Source organism: Odocoileus virginianus, chromosome 27 (genome assembly GCF_023699985.2).
Source record: "Odocoileus virginianus isolate 20LAN1187 ecotype Illinois chromosome 27, Ovbor_1.2, whole genome shotgun sequence".
Lineage (NCBI taxonomy): Eukaryota > Metazoa > Chordata > Mammalia > Artiodactyla > Cervidae > Odocoileus > Odocoileus virginianus.
Window position 1 is genome coordinate 41,019,898 of NC_069700.1, and position 24,003 is coordinate 41,043,900.

A 24,003-nucleotide genomic window follows, 5' to 3' on the forward strand; every position below is an offset into this window, starting at 1 on the left:
ACGTGGTTCCCCACCCATCAACCCTGAAGGAGCCTCCCCTACTGGCCTGGCCTTTTCTCCTCTCCCACCTAGGTCCCCTCCCCCTCCCCCCTCCCCCCCTCCTCCACTCCCCCGGCCATGCTGGTCACCACCAGGGCTCCTTCAGTCGGCAGGTATGCCCCAGATCCCTCACCAGGGCCTGGTGAGTATCACAGGCACAGGGAGACACAGACTCTGTGTCTTCCCTTGCTGTCATCTTGGCTCTGCCCCTTATTTTCTCTTTTTGATAAAGATTTGCAACAATTTGCATATTGCCATACATTGATCATGTATTCTACAAGTTTGCTAAATTAAGTATTCTAATAGTGGCCTCTTTAGTGTTTTCAATATATTGTATTATATCTCTAATTCAGATCACTCTTATCTTGTCTTATCTTATCTTCTTGTCTGATTGCTGAGGTTAGGACTTCCAGTACTATGTTGAATAAAAGTGGTGATAGTGGGTATTCTTACATTCTACCTGATCTTAGAGGAAAGTTTTCAGCTTTTTATCATTGAATATGATATTAGGTGTGAACTTGTCAATTCTTGTCCAACTCTTTGTGATCTCATGTACTGTGGCATGCCAGGCTTTCCTGTTCTTCACCATCTCCTGGAGATTACTCAAAGTCATGTCCATTGAGTCAGAGATGCCATCCAACCATTTTGTCCTTGGTTGTCCCCTTCTCCTCCCACCTTCAATCTTTCCCAGCATCAGGGTCTTTCCGATGAATTGGCCCTTCACATCAGGTGAGCAAAGTATCGGAACTTCAGATACAGCATCAGTCCTTCCAATGAATATGCAGAGTTGCTTTCTTTTAGGATTGACTGTTTCAATATCCTTGCAGTCTAATGGACTTTTGGAAGTTTTCTCCAACACCACATTTCAAAAGCATCAATTCTCCAGCAACCAGCCTTCTTTATGGTCCAATTCTCACATCCATACTGTAAAAACCATAGCTTTGGCAATATAGAACTTTGTAGCAAAGTAATGTCTCTGCTTTTTAATACATTCTCTAGGTTTGTCATAACTCTTCTTCCAAAGAGCAAACATCTTTAATTTCATGGCTACAGTCAACATCTGCAGGGATTTTGGAGCCCAAGAAAATAAAGTCTGTCACTGTTTCCATCGTTTCCTCATCTATTTGCCATGAAGTGATGGGACTGGATGCCATGATCTTACTTTCTTGAATGTTGAGTTTTAAGCCAGGTTTTTCCCATTCTCGTCTTTCACCTTCATCAAGTTCCTCTTCACTTTCTGCCAGTATGAAGGTGTTATCTGCATATCTGAAGTTATTAATATTTCTCCCTGCAATCTTGATTTCAGCTTGACATTCATCCAACCTGACATTTTGCATGATGTACTCTACATGGAAGTTAAATTAGCAGGATGAAACATAGAGTCTTGATGTACACCTTTCCCAATTTTGCATGAGTCTGGTGTTCCTGTTTGGTTCTAACTGTTGCTTCTTGACCTGAATACAGGTTTCTCAGGAGGCAGATAACATGGTCTGGTATTCCTACCACTTTAAAAAATTTTCACAGTTTGTTGTGATTCACACAACCAAAGGATTTGGCATAGTCAATGAAGCAGAAATAGTTTTTGTTTTTTTGGGGGGGGCACTCCCTTGCTTTCTCTATGATCCAACAGATGTTGGAAATTTGATCTCTGTTTCCCCTGCCTTTTCTAAATCCAGTTTGTACATCTGGAAGTTCTCGGTTCACATACTGTTGAAGCTTAGCTTGAAGGATTTTGAGCACTACCTTGCTATCATGTGAAATGAGTGCAATTGTGTGGTGGTTTGCACATTCTTTGTTATTGCTCTTCCTTGGGATTGGAATGAAAACTGACATTTTACAATCTTGTGGCCACTACTGAATTTTCCAAATTTGTTGGCATATTGACTGCAGCATTTTCACAGCATCATCTTTTAGGGTTTGAAATAGCTCAGCTGGAATTCCATCACCTCCACTACCTTTGTTCCTAGTGATGTTTCCTAAGGCCCACTTGACTTCACATTCCAGGATGTCTGGCTCCAGGTGAGTGATCACACCATCATGATTGTCTGGGTCATGAGGATATTTTTTGTATAGTTCTTCTGTGTATTCTTGCTACCTCTTCTTAATATCTTCTGCTTCTGTTAGGTCCATACCATTTCTGTCCTTTATTGAGCCCATTTTTGCATGAAATATTGCCTTGGTAGCTCCGATTTTCTTGAAGAGATCTCCAGTCTTTCCCATTCTATTGTTTCCTCTATTTCTTCGCACTGATCACTGAGGAAGGCTTTCATTCACAGTCCGAGATGTCTGGCTCTAGGTGAGTGATCACACCATCATGGTTATCTGTGTCATTAAGACCATTTTGTATAGTTCTTTTGTGTATTCTTGCCACCTCTACTTAATATCTTCAGCTTCTGTTAGGTCCATACCATTTCTGTCCTTCATTGTGCTCATCTTTGCATGAAATGTTCCCTTGGTATCTCTAATTTTCTTAAAGTCTTTCCCATTCTATTGTCTTCCTCTGCTTTTATTATTCACTTAGGAAAATTTCTTATCTCTCCTTGCTGTTCTTGAAACTTTGCATTCAGATGGGTATGTCTTTCATTTTTTTCCTTTGCTTTGCACTTCTCTTCTTTACTCAGCTATTTGTAAAGCCTCCTCAGACAACCATTTTTCCTTTTTGCATTTCCTTTTCTTGGAGATGGTCTTGATCACTACCTCCTGTACAATGTTATGAACCTCTATCCATAGTCCTTCAGGCACTCTGTGTATCAGATTTAATCCCTTGAATCTATTTGAAACTTCCACTGTATAATCGTAAGGGATTCATGTAGGTCATACCTAAATGGCCTAGTTGTTTTCTTTATTTTCTTCAACTTAAGTCTGAATTTTGCAATGAGAAATTCAATGTCTGAGCCACAACAGCTCCCAGTTTTGTTTTTTCTGACTGTATAGAACTTTTCTATCTTTGAAAGCAAAGAATGTAATCAATCTGATTTCATTATTGACCATCTGGTGCTGTCCATGTGTAGAGTTTTCTCTTGTATTGTTGGAAAATGGTATTTGCTATGACCAGTGCATTTTCTGGCAAAACTCTGTTAGCCTCTGCCCTGCTTCATTCTGTACTCCAAGGCCAAACTTGCCTGTTATTCCAGGTATCTCTTGACTTCCTCCTTTTGCATTCCAATCCGCTGTGATGAAAAGGACATATTTTTTTTTGGTGTTAGTTCTAGAAGGTCTTGTAGGTCATCATAGAACCATTCAACTTCAGCTTCTTCAGCATTAGTGGTTGGGGCATAGTCTTGGATTATTATGATATTTAATGGTTTGCCTTGGAAAGGAACAGAGATCATTCTGTTGTTTTTGAGATGGTATCCAAGTATTGCATTTCAGACTCTTTTGTTAACTATGAGGGCTACTCCATTTCTTCTAAGGATTCTAGGCCACAGTAGTGGGTGTAATGGTCATCTAAATTAAATTTGCCCATTCCCATCCATTTTAGTTTACTGATTCCTAAATTGTTGATGTTCATCTTAAAATCTTCTTTTTGACCATTTCCAATTTAGCTTGATTCATGGACTTAACATTCTAGTTTCCTATGCAAAATTGTTCTTTATAGCATCAGACTTTACTTTTACCACCAGACATATCCAAAACTGGCTATTGTTTCTGCTTTGGCTCAGCTTTTTCATTCCTTCTGGAGGTATTCTCTGTTCTTCTCTAGTAGCATATTGGTCACCTCATTCTCTGGTGATGGTGAAGTAGAAGGATGTGAGCTCATCTTCTCCTGCATGAACACCAAAATTGCAAGCTGCTGAGCAACCATTGACTGGAAAATGTTGGATCCAACCAAAAAAGATATCCATTTCTAAGGGCAAAGGAGAAGCCACAACAATACAGTAGGGGGGGGCAGTATTTAAAATTAAAACTCATACCCACCAGAGATGCTTGGAGGGCACAAACAAAACCTTGTGCACACCTGGATGCAGGAGAAAGAAGCAGTGAGCCCACAAGAGACTGAGCTGGACTTGCCTGTGACTGTTTGGGAGTCTCCAGTGGAGGCATGGGTCGATGGCCTGCCAGTGGAGTCAGGGACTCTGACAACACCAGTCCTGGGAGTCACATCATGCTGGCATAAGTCCTTTTGGAGAAGGTCACCATTACCCCTACCATAGCTTTGCCTCAGGCCAAACTGCAGGGCAGAAACATAGCCTCATCAATCAGCAGAAAACTGGATTAAAGATTTACTGAGCATGGCCTTGCCCACCAGAGCAAGACCCAGTTTTCCCCACTACCAGTCCCTTCCATTAGGAAGCTTCCACAAACCTTTTATCCTCATCCATCAGAGGGCAGACGGGATGAAAACCATAATCACAGCAATCTAAACAATCTGATCACATGGATCACAGCCTTGTCCTACTCAGTGAAACTATAAGTCAAGCCATGCTGGGCCACCCAAGATGGATGGGTCGTGGTGGAGAGTTCTGACAAAATGTGGTCCACTGGATGAGGGAATGGCAAACCACTTCAGCATTCTTGTGTTGAGAACCACATGAACATTATGGCCTTTATTCCTTTATAATAAATGAATGTACCCAGATTCCTTAGAGATTTTATCATGAATGTATGATGTTGTGTCTAATGCTTCTGCATCTATTGAGATGATCACATAATTTTTACCCTTAGTTTTATTAATGTGGTATGTAAAATCAATTGACTCGTTGCAGATATTGAACCATCTTTTCATCCCTGGAATAAATTTCACTTTCATGTTGTATAATCCTTTCAATGCCTTATTGAATTCAGTCTACTACTATTTTTTTCTGAGAATTTTTGCATTTATGTTCATCAGGAATATTGGCTTATAATTTTCTTTTTCTTTATTTTTTAAATTGGGATATATTTTATTTTATTTTTTTTCCATTTATTTTTATTAGTTGAAGGCTAATTACAATATTGTAGTGGTTTTTGTCATACATTGACATGAATCAGCCATGGATTTACATGTGTTCCCCATCCCGATCCCCCCTCCCGCTTCCCTCCCCATCCCATTCCTCTGGGTCTTCCCAGTGCACCAGCCCTGAGCACTTGCCTCATGCATCCAGCCTGGGCTGGTGATCTGTTTCACCCTTGATAGTATACTTGTTTCAATGCTATTCTCTCAGGACATCCCACCCTCGCCTTCTCCCACAGAGTCCAAAAGTCTGTTCTGTACATCTGTGTATCTTTTTCTGTTTTGCATATATAATTTTTTTTATGCAGTGTCTTTGCTTTTGGTATCAGGTTATGGTGACCTTGCAGAATGAGTTTTGAAGTGTTCCTCTCTCTTTACAAATTTTTTGAAGTACTTTGAAAAGAATAGGTATTCACTCTTCTTCAGTGTTTTGTAGAATTCACCTGTGAAGCTATCTGGTCATGGACTTTTGTTAACCAAAGTTTTTTGGTTACTGATTCAACTTCATGATTAATGATCGGTCTGTTCATATCTTTTATTTCTTCCTGATCCAGTCTTGGGAGATTGAACATTTCTAAGAATTATCCATTTTTTTGGTTGCTTATTTTATTGACATATAATTGTTCATTGTTAGCTCTCTTGATATTTTGTATTTCTGTGGTATCAGTTATAACTTCTCTTCTATTTCAGAACTTATTTATTGGTCCTCTGTCTTTTTATGGATGTGTATGGCTATAAAGTTCATCAATTTTGCAAATCTTTTTGAAGACCAAGCTCTGAGATTCATTGATCTTTTCTATTGTATTTTTAGTCTCTATTTTATTTATTTCTGCTCTGATATTTATTATTCCTTTCTTTCTACTAAATTTGGGCTTTGGTTATTTTTATTCCTAGTCCCTTTAAGAGTAAGCATAGGGTTTTTATTTAAGATTTTTCTTATTTCTGAGATAGGCCTATGTTAAGCTTTCCTTTTAGAAGTGACTTTGCTGCATCCTATAGATTTTGGAACATTGTGTTTACATTTTCATTTGTCTCAAGGTACTTTTTAATTTTTTTCTTTGATTTCTTTGTTGACTCATTGGTAGTGGTATGTTTTTTAGTCTCCATGTTCTTGTATTTTTACCAGTTTTATTCTTATAAACGATATCTAGTTTCATACCATTGTGGTCAGAAATTTGTTTGATACAGTTTCAATTTTCTTAAATTTATTGAGGCTTGTTTTATGGTCTACTGGATGATCTATCCTGGAGAATACTGCATGCTGCTGTTTGGGAATGGAACAATCTGCATTTATATATTTAACCCAATGTGTCATTTAAAGCCAAAATTTCATTACTGATTTTCTGTCTGAATGATCTGTTCATTCATGTAAGTGAGGAGTAGAACTTGTCCCCAACTATTATTTTATTAGTGTCTGCATCTCCCTTTCTATCTGTTAATGTTTACATTATGTATTAAGTGCTCCCATGTTGAGTGTATAGGTATTTACAAGTATTATATTTTCTAGCTGATTTTCCCCCTTTATCATTATATAATATTTTTCTTGGTCTCTTCTTCCAGTCTTTATTTTAAAGTCTGTTTTGTCTGGTATAAGTATTGTTACACATGCTTTCTTTACCTCTATTATCATGGAATATCTTTTTCCATCCCCTCACTTTCAGTCTGCATGTGTCTCTAGATCTGAAGTGCCTATTATAGTCAGCAAACATATGGACATATGGTCTTGTTTTTTTAATCTATTCAACTAACTTGTGCTTTTGATTGGAGCATTAATCCATTTACATTCAAAGCAATTATTGATAGATATGTACTTATTACTATTTTTTTAATTGATTTTTGGTTATAATGTTGTTTTCTTCTTCCCTTACTCTCTTTCCTGATGATTTGATACCTAACTTCACTACCATATTTGGATTTCTTTCTCTCTTTTTTGGTAACTAGTGAAAGTTTTTGGTTTATGGTTGTTATATGTATATATAATCTTTCAAGCTGAAACATTTTAAAACCATATATTTTTATTGATTTCCACATGTTTCAGACTTACATTTTGCATATTTTAATGTTCTGTGTTCCTTATTGCCTTTAACCTTCCTACTCACTATGTAAGTGGTTAATCCATTACCTTTGCTATATGTTTGCCTTTCCTAGGGACATTTTTCCTTTCATAATTTTCTTATATCTAGTTGTGGCCTTTTCTGCTTAGAGATATTCTTTGAACATTTCTTGTCAGACTGGCTTAGTGGTGATGCATTCTTTCAGCATTTGCTTGTCTGTTAAATTCTTTATCTTTCCTGCAGTTCTGAATAATATCCTTGCTGGGTAGAGTATCTTTGGTTGTAGGTTTTTTTCCTTTTATCACTTTGAATAAACTGTGCCCCTTGCTTCTGGTTCACAGTCTCTGCTGAAAAGTCAACTGAGACTCCAGGTGTCCCCTGATACATAACTAGTTGCTTTTCTCTTGCTCCTTCAGTGTTCTCTCTATTTTTTTAAAACCATTTTAAGTATAATATCTTGTATTTGGACCTTTTTGGGTTCATCTTGTTTGAGACTTTGTGTTTCCTGAATGTGTATATCTGTTTCCTTTTCCAGATTAGGGAAGTTTCAGCTATTACATCTTCAATATGTTCTCTGTCCCTTTTTCTCTCTCTCTTCTCCTTCTGGGACCCCTACAGTAGAAATAATGTTGTTCCAGAGTTCCTTAAACTATCCTTATTTAAAAATTTTTTTTCTTTTGATATTTTGATTGTTGTTCTGTTTTCCTTATCATTGCTCCATTTCTCTGTATTTTGTAACCTGATATTGATTTCCTCTAGTGTATTTTTTATTTTAATTATTGTATTCTTTAGTTTTAGTGAGTTCTTATATATATATATATATATATATAAAATATATATATTCTATCTCTTTGTTGAAGAGACAGAAACTCAGAGACTTCGCATGGAGTTTATCTATCTTTCCTGATTTTGGTGAGCATTTGTGTGGCTATATTTTAAGACTTTTATGTGGTAAACTACTTAATTTTGTTTAGTTTTTTTTTCTGAGATTTTTGTCTTGTTCTTTCATTTGGAAAGTATTAATATGTACCTTCATTTTGCTTTTCTCTGTGTTTGTTCTTAATGTGTTAGATATATAATCTACATGTCCTGGTTTTGAAAGAGTGGCCTATGTCAAAGGCATCCTATGGGGCCTAAGGGTGCAGTCCCCTCTGGTCACAGAGCCAGGTGCTCCTGGGGCATCCTCGGTATGGGCTGTGTGTGCCCTCTTTGTGGTTGAGCTGTAATAGCTGTGGGCACCTGGTGTGTGCGGCTCGTTGGGACATTCCAGGATGGGACCCACATTGGAGTTGTGCTGATGGGGGCCAGCCATTGTGAGATGGGCAGAAACCAAATTTAGCGGGGCTGATGAGATGGGGAAGAAGCTAAATTTGGAAGGAAAGCATATTGACTGGGCTGGTCCTCAGGGAAATGACAGGGGCTCATAGTGACAGCTATGTTGATAGAAAGTGCCATAAATGCACCCACCAGCTAGGTGGAAGGAGAGTTAAAAAGATGGTGCTGATTTTTTCCTTCCCTGGAGTAAGTTCCACCAGATCTCTGCCACTCCAGCACAGCCCTAAATTGAACAAAGAATCTCCTTTTTATATGACTCAGGTGCTTTTCAAGCTGCTACCTCTGTGTGGGACTTGAAGTGAGGAAATCTATGTATAAGCACTTTTAAAAGTGGGGTCTTGGTTTCCCACAGCGCCAACCGCCCCCCCCCCCCCCAGCTTTCCTGGTTGTCAAAACCAGAGTTTATGGGGCTTATTTGCCTGGTGCATTCCCCAAGGTGGGGATTCTGACATAGGTCTCACGCTCCTCTCCTCCTCATGAGAGGCCTCCACATTAGTAATACCCCTCCTACTGTGGGTTCTGACTAAATCAGGTCTCTGCCCCTCCTACCAACATGATGTGTGGTCTTTTCTTTTTGTCCTTCGTTGTAGAAAGTCTGCCCTGCTAGTCTTCAGGTTGTTCTCAGAGTCACGTTCTCTATGCAATTGTGGTTTTGATGTGTCCATGAAAAGATACTAGCTTAAGATCTTTCTACTCTGCCATCTTGATCTGGATTCCTAAACTAGTGGTCAGTTTTATTATTTGTCAATTATGTATAGATTTTGATTGATTTTTTTATTATATACATATGTAACAGAGGTAGATTTGAATTTATCATAGTTGTAGCAAAATTTTAATTAATATATTCTGAAAAACTAAACCGTTTAGGATTTGGCATTTTCAATCTAATTCATGACTTGTTGGTATGCTACTGTTAAGTCACTTCAGTTGTGTCCAACTCTGTGCGACCCCATAGACAGCAGCCCCAAAGGCTCCTCTGTCCCTGGGATTCTCCAGGCAAGAATACTGGAGTGGGTTGCCATTTCCTTCTCCGATGCATGAAAGTGAAAAGTGAAAGTGAAGTCGTTAAGTCATGTCTGACTCTGCACGATCCCATGGACTGTAGCCTACCAGGCTCCTCTCTCTGTGGAATTTTCCAGGAAAGAGTGCTGGAGTGGGTTGCCATGTCCTTCTCCACTTGTTGGTATACAGAAACATTAAACTTACTATTGAAAAGTTGTTGCTGAACCTTAAAAAGACACCAGGATTCTTGGACTCCGGAGGAGAAGAATTCAATCCAGGGCCAGAGATGAGGCTTGATCACTCAGAGCTTTTGTGTAATAAAGTTTTATTAAAGTATAAAGGACATAGAGAAAGCTTCTGACATAGGCATCTGAAGGGGGTAGAAAGAGTACCCCCTTGCTAGTGTTAGCAGTGTAGTTATATACTTTCCAATGAATCAAAAGAATGTCTGGAGGTTGTAAAGACCTCAGCAGACCTACTCCCATAATTTACACTTTAAAACAACAGGATTAGCCAGAAGGTTTAATCCAGAGACTGTCCTCAGGCAGGATATATTGCTGTTATATAATCCTTGTAAAGACTTCATCAGACCTACTCCCATAATTTAGATTTTAAGATAACTGGATTAGCATTTGACAATAGAAAGATCCTCCAGATCCACTCCCATTCTAAGATATCAGGATTTGTCCGAAGGTTTTCAGGAAGGAAAAACTGTCCTCTAGCTGGATACATTGCTGTTGTATAATCCGTCAGTTCAGTTCAGTTCAGTTCAGTTGCTCAGCTGTGTCCGACTCTTTGCGACCCCATGAATCGCAGCACACTAAGCCTCCCTGTTGATCACCAACTCCTGGAGTCCACCCAAACCCATGTCCATCAAGTTGACGATGCCATCCAACCATCTCACCCTCTGTCGGCCCCTTCTCCTCCTGCCCTCAATCTTTCCCAGCATCAGGGTCTTTTCCAATGAAGTAATGTTTTGTGTCAGGTGGCCAAAGGATTGGAGTTTCAGCTTCAACCTCAGTTCTTCCAATGAACACCCACGACTGACCTCCTTTAGGATCCCTAGTACAGAGTTTAAACTGAGTTGTGTAATTTACTAAGACTAAGAAATGAAGAAGAAGAAAAAAAATTTGTCCTTTTCTCCTCTTTGAGAATTCCAGATCCCTCTCCTTGGGGACCCTAGACTTCCTATCAACCTGCCTAGGAAATGACTCTATCACTATGTTTAAGTATCTTAAATCTTAGAATATGACAATATTTATATGTTGTTTCATATATTACCATTTAAAGTGAAAATTAAACTCTTTTAAAAACAATTTATACAGATGCACATTTCTGGGGAAAAATTAATTTGATTTTTCTTAAACATATTGATCATTTTCTTGTAGAAAACACAGGACCAAGTGTGTGTTTCATAGCAGAATGCCTATGGAGTGAGAAATCAAGAAATGCAACTGACTTCACTAAGTATTAATGTGCTATATCCCATTTGTCTTTATTTTAGTATTGTAATGAGTTTTAACTTTTACGAATTAATTTACTGTAAAAATGAAATGTGCCATTTAAAAAATTTTATTTGAAGATATTAAAGTTTTTTTCCCCCACCATTCAATAGGTAAGAGAACAAACCTGAAGCTGAACTGATAGATAATATTTGAACTCTGTACTTGTACATATTATGAGCATATGTAATTATACATTTTAAAAAGCCATTGAGCTTATAATAGACAGTCCAAAATCTTGAAAGTTCAGTCCAAGTAATACAAAGAAATGAACTCCATTTACTGAAATGTTATAACAAGGGTTAATGATGCTCATGTTTTATACACTACGAAAAAGAAATTATATGGCTCAGTTTGTTGTAATAGCCATTTCCTGTTCCCAAACTTTATTTTTTTGAAAAAATGATTTCTGAAATCTTCCACACAGGTAATTATCCCTTGATCCATCTCATTATGGGGTGGAATAAAATAAGTTATAGACTTGATGTCCAAAGGAAAATTTGACTAACCTTCTTAAAGGAAGGTTATGTGGTTAGATATACATATATATTTTCTCACTAGGGAATTCAAGATTTAATAAGGGTATAACACATGCTTAATGCATTATTAGAAATTTATAATAACATATATATATATACAGGATATATATATATATATAGGACAGGCATAAATTACATAAAGACTAATAGCTGAATTTTTATTCTATTACACTTAATTTAGGAATTTAAATATTTCAAAATAGTGTTTTAAATTTTAACTTTTCAGGACTGAACATTAGAAATGGATTCAAATAGATTGTCTTATTCAGATATCCAGTGTTTCCAGCTAGACTTTTACTCTGCTTTAATTTTTAAGATATTGTTTTCAATTTTCCTATATTGTGACACTGTTAGGCACGCCTCTTTGGTTTGCTAAGACATAGCTGCAAACGTCTTCATTCTCTAGGGCTGATGTAACAAAATACCACAAACTGGGTAACTTAGAACAACAGACATTTTATTGACTTAGTTCTGGAGGCTGGAAGACCTAAATCAAGGTGCTGGCAAGGTCAGCCTTTGAAATCTGCAGGGAAGTCTTTCCTTTCCTCTTCCTGGCTTCTGGTGGTTTGCTGGCCATCTTTGGAATTCTTTGTGTTGTGGACACATCATACCAAATTTTCCTATTCACATAGCATTCTTCCTGTGTCTCTGTTACGATGAGGTCATACTGGAATAGGGTGGGCCCTTAATCCAACATGACTGGGACCCTTAAAAAGGAGCCTATGTGAAGAGACAGAGATACAGAAAGGAAATAAGGTCACATTCTGAGGTACTGAGGGATAGTAGTATTTCAGCATATGAATTTTGAGGGGACACAATTTGACTCATAACAATCTCCCACTCAGATAAAAACCTGAATGCCTTAGTTATGCAACTGTGTACAAGTCCCTGTGCCCTTGTCTTTTGAAGTAAAAGGTTGACTCAAGAATTGACTTTTGGGAAATGTGACGATGTAGAAACAATAGCTGTTGGGCTGGGGAACTGGTAACAATTTAGACTATAGACTGTAACTCCATCACAAGGCAGAATCGCTGAACTCCTTGCTCCCTGAAAGATATAAAGTCCTGACACCCATTCCTAAGTTGTTTTTATAGGAAGCAGATCCCCACCAAATGAAAACTTCTAACCAAAAGAACAGAAACCCTAGCCTGGTTGAAACCAGAAGATTGAGGATGCTTTAAACTTCACCTTGATGCCAACCAATCCAAGAATCAGGCATGACCTGATCCTGTACCCTGCAGCCCCTCCCTTGCACTGCCTTTAAAACCCCTTCCCTGAAGGCCGTCCGCGAGTTTGGGTCTTTGGAGCACAAGCTGCAAGTTCTTGCTTTCTGTTCTTCTTGTCTTTCTTTGCTGCAACCTGGTGTCAGTAGACTGACTTCACTGTGTGCTGGTGAGTGGGCACAAGTTTGGTTCAGTCACATTTCCAAATGAACTTTTCTAGTGCAAGATGGTGCTGTCAGCTGCAATAATCAGTGCAGAGATCCTGCTTCTTTGGGAGAGATAGCAGTCACTGCAAATGTATCAGAACTTGACCGATAGGAAGCAGACCTCATCTATTACCTAATACTGTTATTGTATATGTGGACAGTTATCATTTAATTGTCCATCTATGAAGGGCTGGATTGACTGACAGGACATTTGCTTCTCACTATATGTAACTTGAAATTATTTAAAAACATCTGCTTTTCTCAGATACAAAGTATTAACATCTATCAGAATATATAACACAGCATTTTTATTTTTAGAATTCAGTCTAACTGTAATGCAGGAGAAGATTTTAGTTATTGGGGACATCTATCAGACTTAGAATATCATAAGCATTGGTCCTTGTATGCAGCCTAAAATCACCAGAATAGACTCATTCTGTGTCTGGAAACCAAGTTTGTCTGGACTATGGTCTAACTTCCCTGTTTATTATTACTGATGTGGGATTTTGCAGTTTTTCTGCTTTATATATCTCTTGACTGTATGTAGGTCAATAATGTTGATCTAAGATGGATCACAAAAATCACACACACAAGTAAAACATACTCCTTTAAAAAGCACATTGAGCACATATTGATTCACAAGTGGTGTCAGCAAATATCACAAAATAGACATCATGTGGAGCACTTTTCCTTATCTTAGAACAATCTGATTAGAAATTAACAATGAAAGATGTGTTTGAAAACCAAAAAGCAAATTTCCAAACTCCAAGGTTGCAAACCTTTTAGAATGGAACAGTAGTAAAGTACATATCAAAACCTCTGGAATGCAGATAAAAAGGTGTTTTGAAAAATACCACATTTATGATCTTAAATAAGTTTAGTAAGAAATAACATTTTGTAGGTTTTTTGTTTTCTACTGACTCGTGTTTGGAAAGATACTCTATGTATCCAGGCCCTATTTTTCAATAAGCAAGGTGTTAGATGGTCTTTTTCTGTCTCTTTGTTCATCGAGTCTAGACTGAATTCACTTCTCATATTTACTTGGAGGACAGTTTGAGAAAACATATACTCAGCCTTCTTTTTCAGGGCAAACTGAATTAATCTCTCCTATGCTTTGTGGAGATCATATCTAGATGCTTGCTTTAAGTTGTTGTCCATCTTAATCTTGAGTGGTGATGTGTTTTCATCTTTTCATATACCATGATAAGTACTTTGGTGAAAAGGGAGGAAAGGAACTATCAAAGGGTGTTAACAAATGCCATTAAAAAAAAGTGTGATATGTATTCTTTTGCTTCTGAAGCGATGAAGTTATGAGCAAGTAAAATTAAGAGTTCACCTAGGCCATACTTTGATCAAATTCAGGCAGAGTCAGTTTAGTTCAAGTCTATGATCATTGCCTCTGGGCTGATCATGTGATTTGCTTACAGAAGAAACCTCCTTATTCTTTGTCTGCCTGAGTGACACACACACCAATGATATAATTTCCTTCTCCATTTTGCCTTAAACAAATACCCCTTGTCTGCTTTCATTCTGAGGTTTGCAGATTTCTTAATAGTTTTATTCACTAAAAGCCCCAGTAGACTCTCAGGCAGTTGCAAATAACACACTAAATAAAAGCTGAAATTTAGCCCAGAATGAAAATAGATACAGATGTACAAATTCTATCTCAGGCTTTTGAATCAGAATTTGGGTTGGGATTACAAAATCAGGATTGAGATTTTGCAATTAGAGTTTTAAAAAGTGGTTTTAACTCATGCCCCTGGTGGCAAAGCAATCAAATGAATGAACAAACAAACAAAAAACAAAACCTCCCACTACTTTAATCTGTTGTATGCAAATGAATAATTAATTAATTAATATGGTGGGTACGTTCTAAATTATATTCCATCTGGCTTCATTTCTTTTCCTCTAGGAGTTTCATAATGTATGATCTTTTTTTTTCATTTATTTTTATTAGTTGGAGGCTAATTACTTTATAATATTGTAGTGCTTTTTGCCATACATTGACATGAATCAGCCATGGATTTACATGTGTCCCCCATCCCCATCCCCCATCCTGCCTCCCTCCCCATCCTATCCCTCTGGGTCTTCCCAGTGCACCAGGCCCGAGCACTTGTCTCATGTATCCAGCCTGGGCTGGTGATCTGTTACACCCTTGATAGTATACTTGTTTCAATGCTGTTCTCTCAGAACATCCCACCCTTGCCTTCTCCCACAGAGTCCCAAAGTCTGTTCTGTACATCTGTGTCTCTTTTTCTGTTTTGCATACAGGGTTAGCATTACCATCTTTCTAAACTCTATATATATGCGTTAGTATACTGTATTGGTCTTTATCTTTCTGGCTTACTTCACTCTGTATAATGGGCTCCAGTTTCATCCATCTCATTAGAACTGATTGAAATGAATCCTTTTTAATGGCTGAGTAATATTCCATAGTGTATGTGTACCATAGCTTCCTTATCCATTCATTTGCTGATGGGCATCTAGGTTGCTTCCATGTCCTGGCTATTATAAACAGTGCTGCGATGAACATTGGGGTGCACGTGTTTCTTTCAGATCTCGTTTCCTCGGTGTGTATGCCCAGGAGTGGGATTGCTGGGTCATATGGCAGTTCTATTTCCAGCTTTTTAAAGAAATCTCCACACTGTTCTCCATAGTGGCTATACTAGTTTGCATTCCCACCAACAGTGTAAGAGGGTTCCCTTTTCTCCACACCCTCTCCAGCATTTATTGCTTGTAGACTTTTGGATAGCAGCCATTCTGACTGGCGTGTAATGGTACCTCATTGTGCTTTGATTTGCATTTCTCTGATAATGAGTGATGTTGAGCATCTTTTCATGTGTTTGTTAGCTATCTGTATGTCTTCTCTGGAGAAATGTCTGTTTAGTTCTTTGGCCCACTTTTTGATTGGGTCATTTTATTTTTCTGGAATTGAGCTGGACGAGTTGCTTGTATATTTTTGAGATTAATGCTTTGTTTCTTCATTTGTTATTATTTTCTCCCAATCTGAGGGCTGTCTTTTCACTTTGCTTATAGTTTCCTTTGTTGTGCAAAAGCTTTTAAGTTTAATTAGGTCCCATTTGTTTATTTTTGCTTTTATTTCCAATATTATGGGAGGTGGGTCATAGAGGATCCTGCTGTGATTTATGTTGGAGAGTGTTTTGCCTATGTTCTCCTCTAGGAGTTTTATAGTTTCTGGTCTTACATTTAGATCTTTAATCCATTTTGAGTTTATTTTTGTGTATGGTATTAGAAGGTGTTCTAGTTTCATTCTTTTACAAGTGGTTGACCAGTCTTTCCAGCACCACTTGTTAAAGAGGTTGTCTTTTTTCCATTGTATATCCTTGCCTCATTTGTCGAAGATAAGGTGTCCATAGGTTCGTGGATTTATCTCTGGGCTTTCTATTTTGTTCCATTGATCTATAATTCTGTCTTTGTGCCAGTACCATATTGTCTTGATGACTGTGGCTTTGTAGTATAGTCTGAAGTCAGGCAGGTTGATTCCTCCAGTTCCATTCTTCTTTCTCAAGATTGCTTTGGCTATTCGAGGTTTTTTGTATTTCCATACAAATTGTGAAATTATTTGTTCTAGTTCTGTGAAGAATACCGTTGGTAGCTTGATAGGGGTTGCATTGAATCTATAGATTGCTTTGGGTAGTATAGCCATTTTCACAATATTGAGTCTTCCAATCCATGAACGTGGTATATTTCTCCATCTATTTGTGTCCTCTTTGATTTCCTTCATCAATGTTTCATCAGTGTTTTATAGTTTTCTATATATAGGCTTCATTTCTTAAGCATGAATCACTGTAGTGCAATTGTAAAAGCTTGGTGGTTCAACTGGACTTGGATGAAATCCCACCCTGCCTCTTGTGAGCAGGTCTCATCCTGTTACTCTGTGCCTTGGCAAGTCACTGTCTTTGAACCTGTTTTCCTATTTCAAAAATGGGGATAATATCATCTATTAAAATAACAAAGGATTCATTTAATGGGTAGGATCTTGTTTTCCAGATGTCTGGGTGGAAACCCAAAGCTGAAAATAGTAGGTGACAAGATTCTGAACATTCTAAATGGAATGATTTGCTGAAAAGTGACCAAAGTCGTCTTGAGACAGAAAGGCCACATATAAGAGAAGAGATGCAGGGTAGACTGATCAGAAAGGGGATTTGTTTGAATAATTTATTAGCCTGGAAGGCATAACCCAGACCCCCATACAGCTTCTCCCTGTTGCTGTGGCCTCAACCTGCAGATATTCTCCAAGGACAGGTTCCTATTAAGATGACTCTGTCTGTAGTCCTGCACGGTGGCCCTAGCCCCACCCTTGTGAAGTAGGAGCTTGCCTCCACCATGACTCACCAACAGGGATGAGGGGCACAGTGGAACAAATTGAGAGCCAGTGGTACAAAGAAAATATTATGCTTTATTTCACAAGCTTCATAATTTTCATATATTTAACCCAAATGTCTGAGGAGGCCTTACAAATAGCTGTGAAAAGACGGGAAGTGAAAAGCAAAGGAGAAAAGGAAAGATATTCCCATTTGAATGCAGGGTTCCAAAGAATAGCCAGGAGAGATAAGAAAGCCTTCCTCAGTGATCAATGCAAAGAAATAGAGGAAAACAATTGAATGGGAAAGACTAGAGATCTCTTCAAGAAAATTAGAGACACCAAGGGAATATTTCATTCAAAGATGGGCTCAATAATGGAAAGAAATGGTAGGGACCTAACAAAAGCAGAAGATATTTAGAAGAGGTAGCAAAAATACACAGAAGAACTGTACAAAAATGATCTTCATGACCCAGATAATCACAATGGTGTGCTCACCCACCTAGAGCCAGACATCCTGGAATGTGAAATCAAGGGGGCCTTAGAAAGCATCACTACGAACGAAGCTAGTGGAGGTGATGGAATTCCAGCTGAGTGTCTGATAGATGATGCTGTGAAAGTGCTGCACTCAGTATGCCAGCAAATTTGGAAAACAGCATGGCCACAGGACTGGAAAAGGTCACTTTTCATTCCAATCCCAAGGAAAGGCAATGCCAAAGAATGCTCAATCTACTGCATAATTGCACTTATCGCATACGCTAGTATGGAGAAGGCAATGGAAACCCACTCCAGTGTTCTTGCTTGGAGAATCCCAGGGACGGGGAAGACTGGTGGGCTGCTGTCTATGGGGTCACACAGATCTGGACATGACTGAAGCGACTTAGCAGTAGCAGCAGCACACGTTAGTAAAGTAATGCTTAAAATTCTCCAAGCCAGGCCTCAGCAATACATGAACTGTGAACTTCCAGATGTTCAAGCTGGTTTTAAAAAAGGCAGAGGAACCAGAGATCAAATTTTCAATATCTGATGGATCATCTAAAGTGCAAGAGAGTTCCAGAAAAACATCCATTTATGCTTTATTGACTATGCCAAAGCCTTTGACTGTGTGGTTCACAATAAACTGTGGAAAATTCTGAAAGAGATGGGAATACCAGACCACCGGACCTGTCTCTTGAGAAATCTGTATGCAGGTCAGGAAGCAACAGTTAGAACTGGACATGGAACAACAGACTGGTTTCAAATAGGAAAAGGAGTATGTCAAGGCTGTATATTGTCACCCTGCTTTTTTAACTTATATGCAGAGTACATCATGAGAAACGCTGGGCTGGATGAAGCACAAGCTGGAATCAAGACTGCTGGAAGAAATATCAATAACCTCAGATATGCAGATGACACCACCCTTATGGCCAAAAGAGAAGAATAACTAAAGAGTCTTTTGATGAAATTGAAAGAGGAGAGTGAAAAAGTTGGCTTAAAGCTCAACATTCAGAAAACTAAGATCATGGCATCTGGTCCCATCACTCCATGGCAGATAGATGGGGAAACAGTGAAAACAGTGGCTGACTTTATTTTTTGGGCTCCAAAATCACTGCAGATGGTGATTGCAGCCATGAAATTAAAAGACGCTTACTCCTTGGAAGGAAAGTTATGACCAACCTAGATAGCATATTAAAAAGCAGAGATATTACTTTGCCAACAAAGGTCTGTAGTCAAGGCTATGATTTTTCCAGTGGTCATGTATGGATGTGAGAGTTGGACTATAAAGAAAGCTGAGCACTGAAGAATTGATGCTTTTGAACTGTGGTGTTGGAAAAGACTCTTGAGAGTCCCTTGGACTGCAAGGAGATCCAACCAGTCCATCCTAAAGGAGATCAGTCCTGGGTGTTCATTGGAAGGACTGATGTTGAAGCTGAAACTCCAATATTTTGGCCACCTGATACAAAGAGCTGAGTCATTGGAAAAGACCCTGATGCTGGGAGGGATCGGGGGCAGGAGGAGAAGGGGATGACGGAGGATGAGGTGTTTGGATGGCATCATCAACTTGATGGACATGGGTTTGGGTGGACTCTGGGAGTTGGTGATGGACAGGGAGGCCTGGTGTGCTGCTGTTCATGGGGTTGCAAAGAGTTGCGCATGACTGAGCGATTGAACTGAACTGAACTGAACCCACATGACTCCCTGTATCAGCTCTGGGTACCTTTATGATAATATCTCATTTGGATACCATTTTCTTTGGTTAACTAAAACCTAGCATCTTCTACTTGAGGTTTCCCCACCATAGAACTGCCAAAAACTCTGGAATCTGCTTGGCTCAGGGTAGGAGATGGGGGAGTCAGTCTTTTGTAAGCTGAAGATTTGGAGTTGGATACCCCAGTTGGAAGTTCTTTGGGACTAGTTAGGTATAGCTGGTTGTTTGTCCACATACTTTTAGTGTTGAGGTCACAGGTTCTCCATCTCAGCCTTCTTGTTTTCTTGGTAATCCTCTCCTTTGTAATCCTCTCAAGCATTCCCATTCAGGATCACTGTTAGGAAGACAACTCAAATTCCTATCCACAGTTATACCCTCCTGAAAGTGAAAGTGTCAGTCTTTCAGTCATGTCTGACTATTTGTAACCCCCTGGACTGTAGTCCACCACGCTCCTCTGTCCAGGGAATTCTCCAGGCAAGAATACTGGTTGTTGCTGTTTCTGATGTTGTTCAGTCGCTTAGTTGTGCCAATTCCTTGTGACCCCATGGACTGCAGCATGCCAGGCTTCCCTGTCCTTCACTATCTCCCATAGTTTGCTCAAATTCATGTCCATTGTATTGATAATCCCACCTAAGAAAACTGGAGTGGGCAGCCATTCTCTTCTTCCTGGATGGAATCTTCCCCACTCAGGGATCAAACCCGAGTCTTTTGTGTCTCCTGCATTGCAGGCAGATTCTTTATCATCTGAGCAACCAGGGAAGCCCTCCACCCTCCTAAAGCTTATAAAAATGCCAACATCTCTTGCTTGGAACATTCGTCTCATTTCCTGCCTTGAGGACCTCCATCCATCTTCCACACAGTAACTGGAGTGATCACTGTTTTCTCTGCTTCTTTTAGTCTTTCAGCTAAGCTTTAAAATCATTTTGTTAAGTTTTCGGTTAATATGTTAATTTAGAGAGATTCAAAATCTTTGTAATGTTCACTTTTTCATTAAAAACCTGATTATATGTGTCTATTTGTCCAAGTCCAACAAAGTTTTATAATTTCTTTATATAGGTCCTAGAGATTTCCTGTTGGTTTTGTATTTCATCCTGTGAGTAGAAAGTATTTCTGTCTTCTTTTCTAATTAGTTATGGCAAGAATATGTGAATGCTATTGAATTTTGTGTATTTGTATAAAATAATTTACTTTATGAGTTAATCTGCCAGTTAATTCATATGAATTTTCTAGGTAGGACACCAAAATATTAAAAAAATACTCCTCATTTTATTAAATTTGCAAATATGCTTTTGTCTTGGTGTTCTTATCTTTATTTCTCAGAATCTAACTACATGTATGTTAGATCTTTTACATGTAGTACACCTCTTCACATTTATTTTTTCTGTTAAAAATGTTAAAAATAATGATGATCTAGTCTTTTTTAAAAGTAAAGAATTTCCTGCTATATTGCATTGACTGGAATTTCTGAAATTAAAAAAAATGTTTCCAATAATTATACCACTCATTTCTATTTCCTACATTGTGTACTGGTGAAAATAATCTCAGACTGCACTGAATCAACATTTATCTTTCTTTTTCTGAAGTAGATGTATTTGGGGACAGTTTTCTCCCGTGCTAGTGGGGTCTCTATCTGTTTATATCCTTTTAGTTTGTTCAAAATCACTCAAATCTTTCTTACTACCATTGATATTATTACTCACAAAACAGCAAGATGCCAGCAAGCTATATTTGCAAAAAGAGAACTATAATTCCATTACTCTTATTATTAACAATTAGAATTGGAGGGATACTTTTTCTATTTTTAATTGAAAAGTGAAAGTGTTAGTCCCTTAGTCATGACTGACTCTCATGGACTGTAGCCTGCCAGCCTCCTCTGTCCATGGAATTCTCCAGGGAAGAATACTGGAGTGGGTTTCCATTCTCTCCTCTAGGGGACCTTCCCTACCCAGGGGTTGAATTGGCATACTTATTTTTATCTATATCACTGTTGAAATTCAAATTTTCTTAACATTGGTTATTTACTTAATTTTTATAATAACAAAAAAATGTCTTACAAATACCAAACTTCTTGTGTTTAACAAGGGTGTCTAACTGGGAAAACTTTCTTCATTTGTGCGTGCATGCTTAGTCTTGTCTGACTCTTTGCAATCCCAAGGACTATAGCCTGCCAGGCTCCTCTGTCCATGGGATTTTCCATGCAAGAATACTGGAGTTGGTTGCCATTTTCTACTCTGGAGGATCTTCCTGACCCTGGAATTGAAAGTACAACTCTTGCATCTCCTGGTTTGGCAGGCGGATTCTTTACCACTATGCCCCCTGGGAAGCATTATTTAAGGTACACACAAAAAAGGGATAATTTATTACAGTGATATTAAATTTTTCTCTAAAATTAAGTGATATGTAATTATGATAGTAACACCTATGTTGTACTTAATAAAATCACATTTCTTAGGGTAAATAAAAATACTTTAAAGTATCTTGGTTTATTTTAAAATATGCTGTTACTAAAGATTATACTTCTAAGAGAGAATCACAATTCACAAATTACAGTAGAGAACTGAACGTGAGTGTTCTTGATTTTTATATATGCCCAGACAGACTGACATTTTGATTGTTACTTTAGAAATTTTGTGTTTGTATGTCAATGGTTCAGGTTAGAGGTTGAATGCTGGTCTAAGTTTTTATCTACTGTTGTTCAGTTGCCCAGTTTGACTCTTTGTGACCCCATGGACTGCAGCATGCCAGGGCTCCCTGTCCCTCACCATCTCCCCAAGTTTGCCCAAGGTTCATGTCCATTGCATTGGTGATGGCATCCAGCCATTTCATCCTCTGACACCTTCTCCTCCTTCTGCCCTGAATCTTTTCCAGCATCAGGGGCTTTTCCAGTGAGTCAGCTATTCTCATCAGATGACCAAAATACTGGAGCTTCAGCTTCAGCAACAGTCTTTTCAACCAGTGTTCAGGGTTGTTTTCCCTTAAGATTGACTGGTTTGATCACCTTGCTGTCCAAGAGACTTTCAAGAGTCTTCTCTAGCACCACAGTTTGAAGGCATCAGTTCTTTGGCATTCTGCCTTCTTTACAGTACAGGTCTCACAACTGTACATGACCACTGGGAAAACCATAGCCTTGACTATGTGGACTTTTGTTGGCAGTGTGATGTCTCTGCTTTTCAACACATGCTATAGGTTTGTCATATCTTTCCTATCAAGAAGCAAATATTTTCTGATTTCATAGCTTCAGTCACCATCCGCAGTGATTTTAGAGCCCAAGAGGAGGAAATCTGTCCCTACCCCCACATTTTCCCCTTCTATTTGCCATGAAGTAATGGGGTCAGATGCCATGATCTTGGTTTTTTTTTTTTAATATTTAGTTTTAAGCTGACTCTTTTACTATCTTCTTTCATTCTCATCAAGAGACTCTTTAGTTCCTCTTCACTTTCTGCCATTAGAGTGGTATCATCCACATATCTGAGGCTGTAGATGTTTCTCCCTCCTATCTTGATTCCATCTTGTAACTCATTCAGCCCAGCATTTCTCTCCCAGCGTATAGGTTAAACAAACAGAGTGACAGCAGACAGCCCTGTCATACTTCTTTCTTTTATCTATAAACATACATGTTATAGGATAATGCCATACATACAATAATGATGTTTCAAGAACATATGAATGAAGAAATCCACTCACTTTAAAGTTCAAGAAATGTGGAGAGACTGGGATTTTTTTCCTTTCTTCCTTGACAGATACATTTATCCTATCTGGCAATTCCCGGTTCCTGCAGCATCTCCAGGCCAACAGTGCAGGATGCACAGAATTCAACCTTGGATGGCTGAACAAATCTTCACTTTTGTTTTGATGTAATGTTATGAGCTCCCATATAAAAATGTGGCAGAATGTAACTATCAGTTACAGAATGTGATAGATGTAACTATCAGTTTTGATGTAATGGTATGAGCTCCCATATAAGGAAGATAAGGGATCTTTTTGTGGTACTGAAAGATGATTATCTACTTATTTTAACCACATGTACCTATTTCCAGATAATCTTCCTTGATGGATATTCTGTTTCCCTTAATAATTTATTCTGACTCTTCCTTTTCATTAGTCTTGTCTGAGAAGTTTAGATAAATCTGTCAAGATACAGGCTGATTTTATGTTGTACACTGTGTCTGATATATGTTTGCTCTTGTGATCACTCTGATTACTATTATTGCCATCATATTATTTTAATACTAGATCTTCCTTGCTCTGTAAAACTAATTATCTTCATACCAGTTCTGTCTAGGAAGTTGAATTACAGCCCACAGAACACACAATAATAATAGAACTGCAGGATTACCCTTAGTAAATAGTTTCAATATAGGGAAGAAATGTTCACAGTGCATAGAAAACGTGTCTTAAGGGTGTTGAGTGTTCACGGAAAGCAAGGAAGACCTCCTCACTCTGTTCGCTTTAATCTTTGGTTGATTGCTTCAAGAAAGTTTTAAAACTTCATCTCTTTGTTTTATGATGATAATTTATACAAAAATCAATTCCTATGCCATCATATGACTGGGATAATTTAGTTCAACAGATCAGTTCTGTTAAAATAACATGTATTGATCACCCCTATGTCTTATGAGCCCAGGTAATATCTATGCCCTTGGAGGTATTCTAGTAAA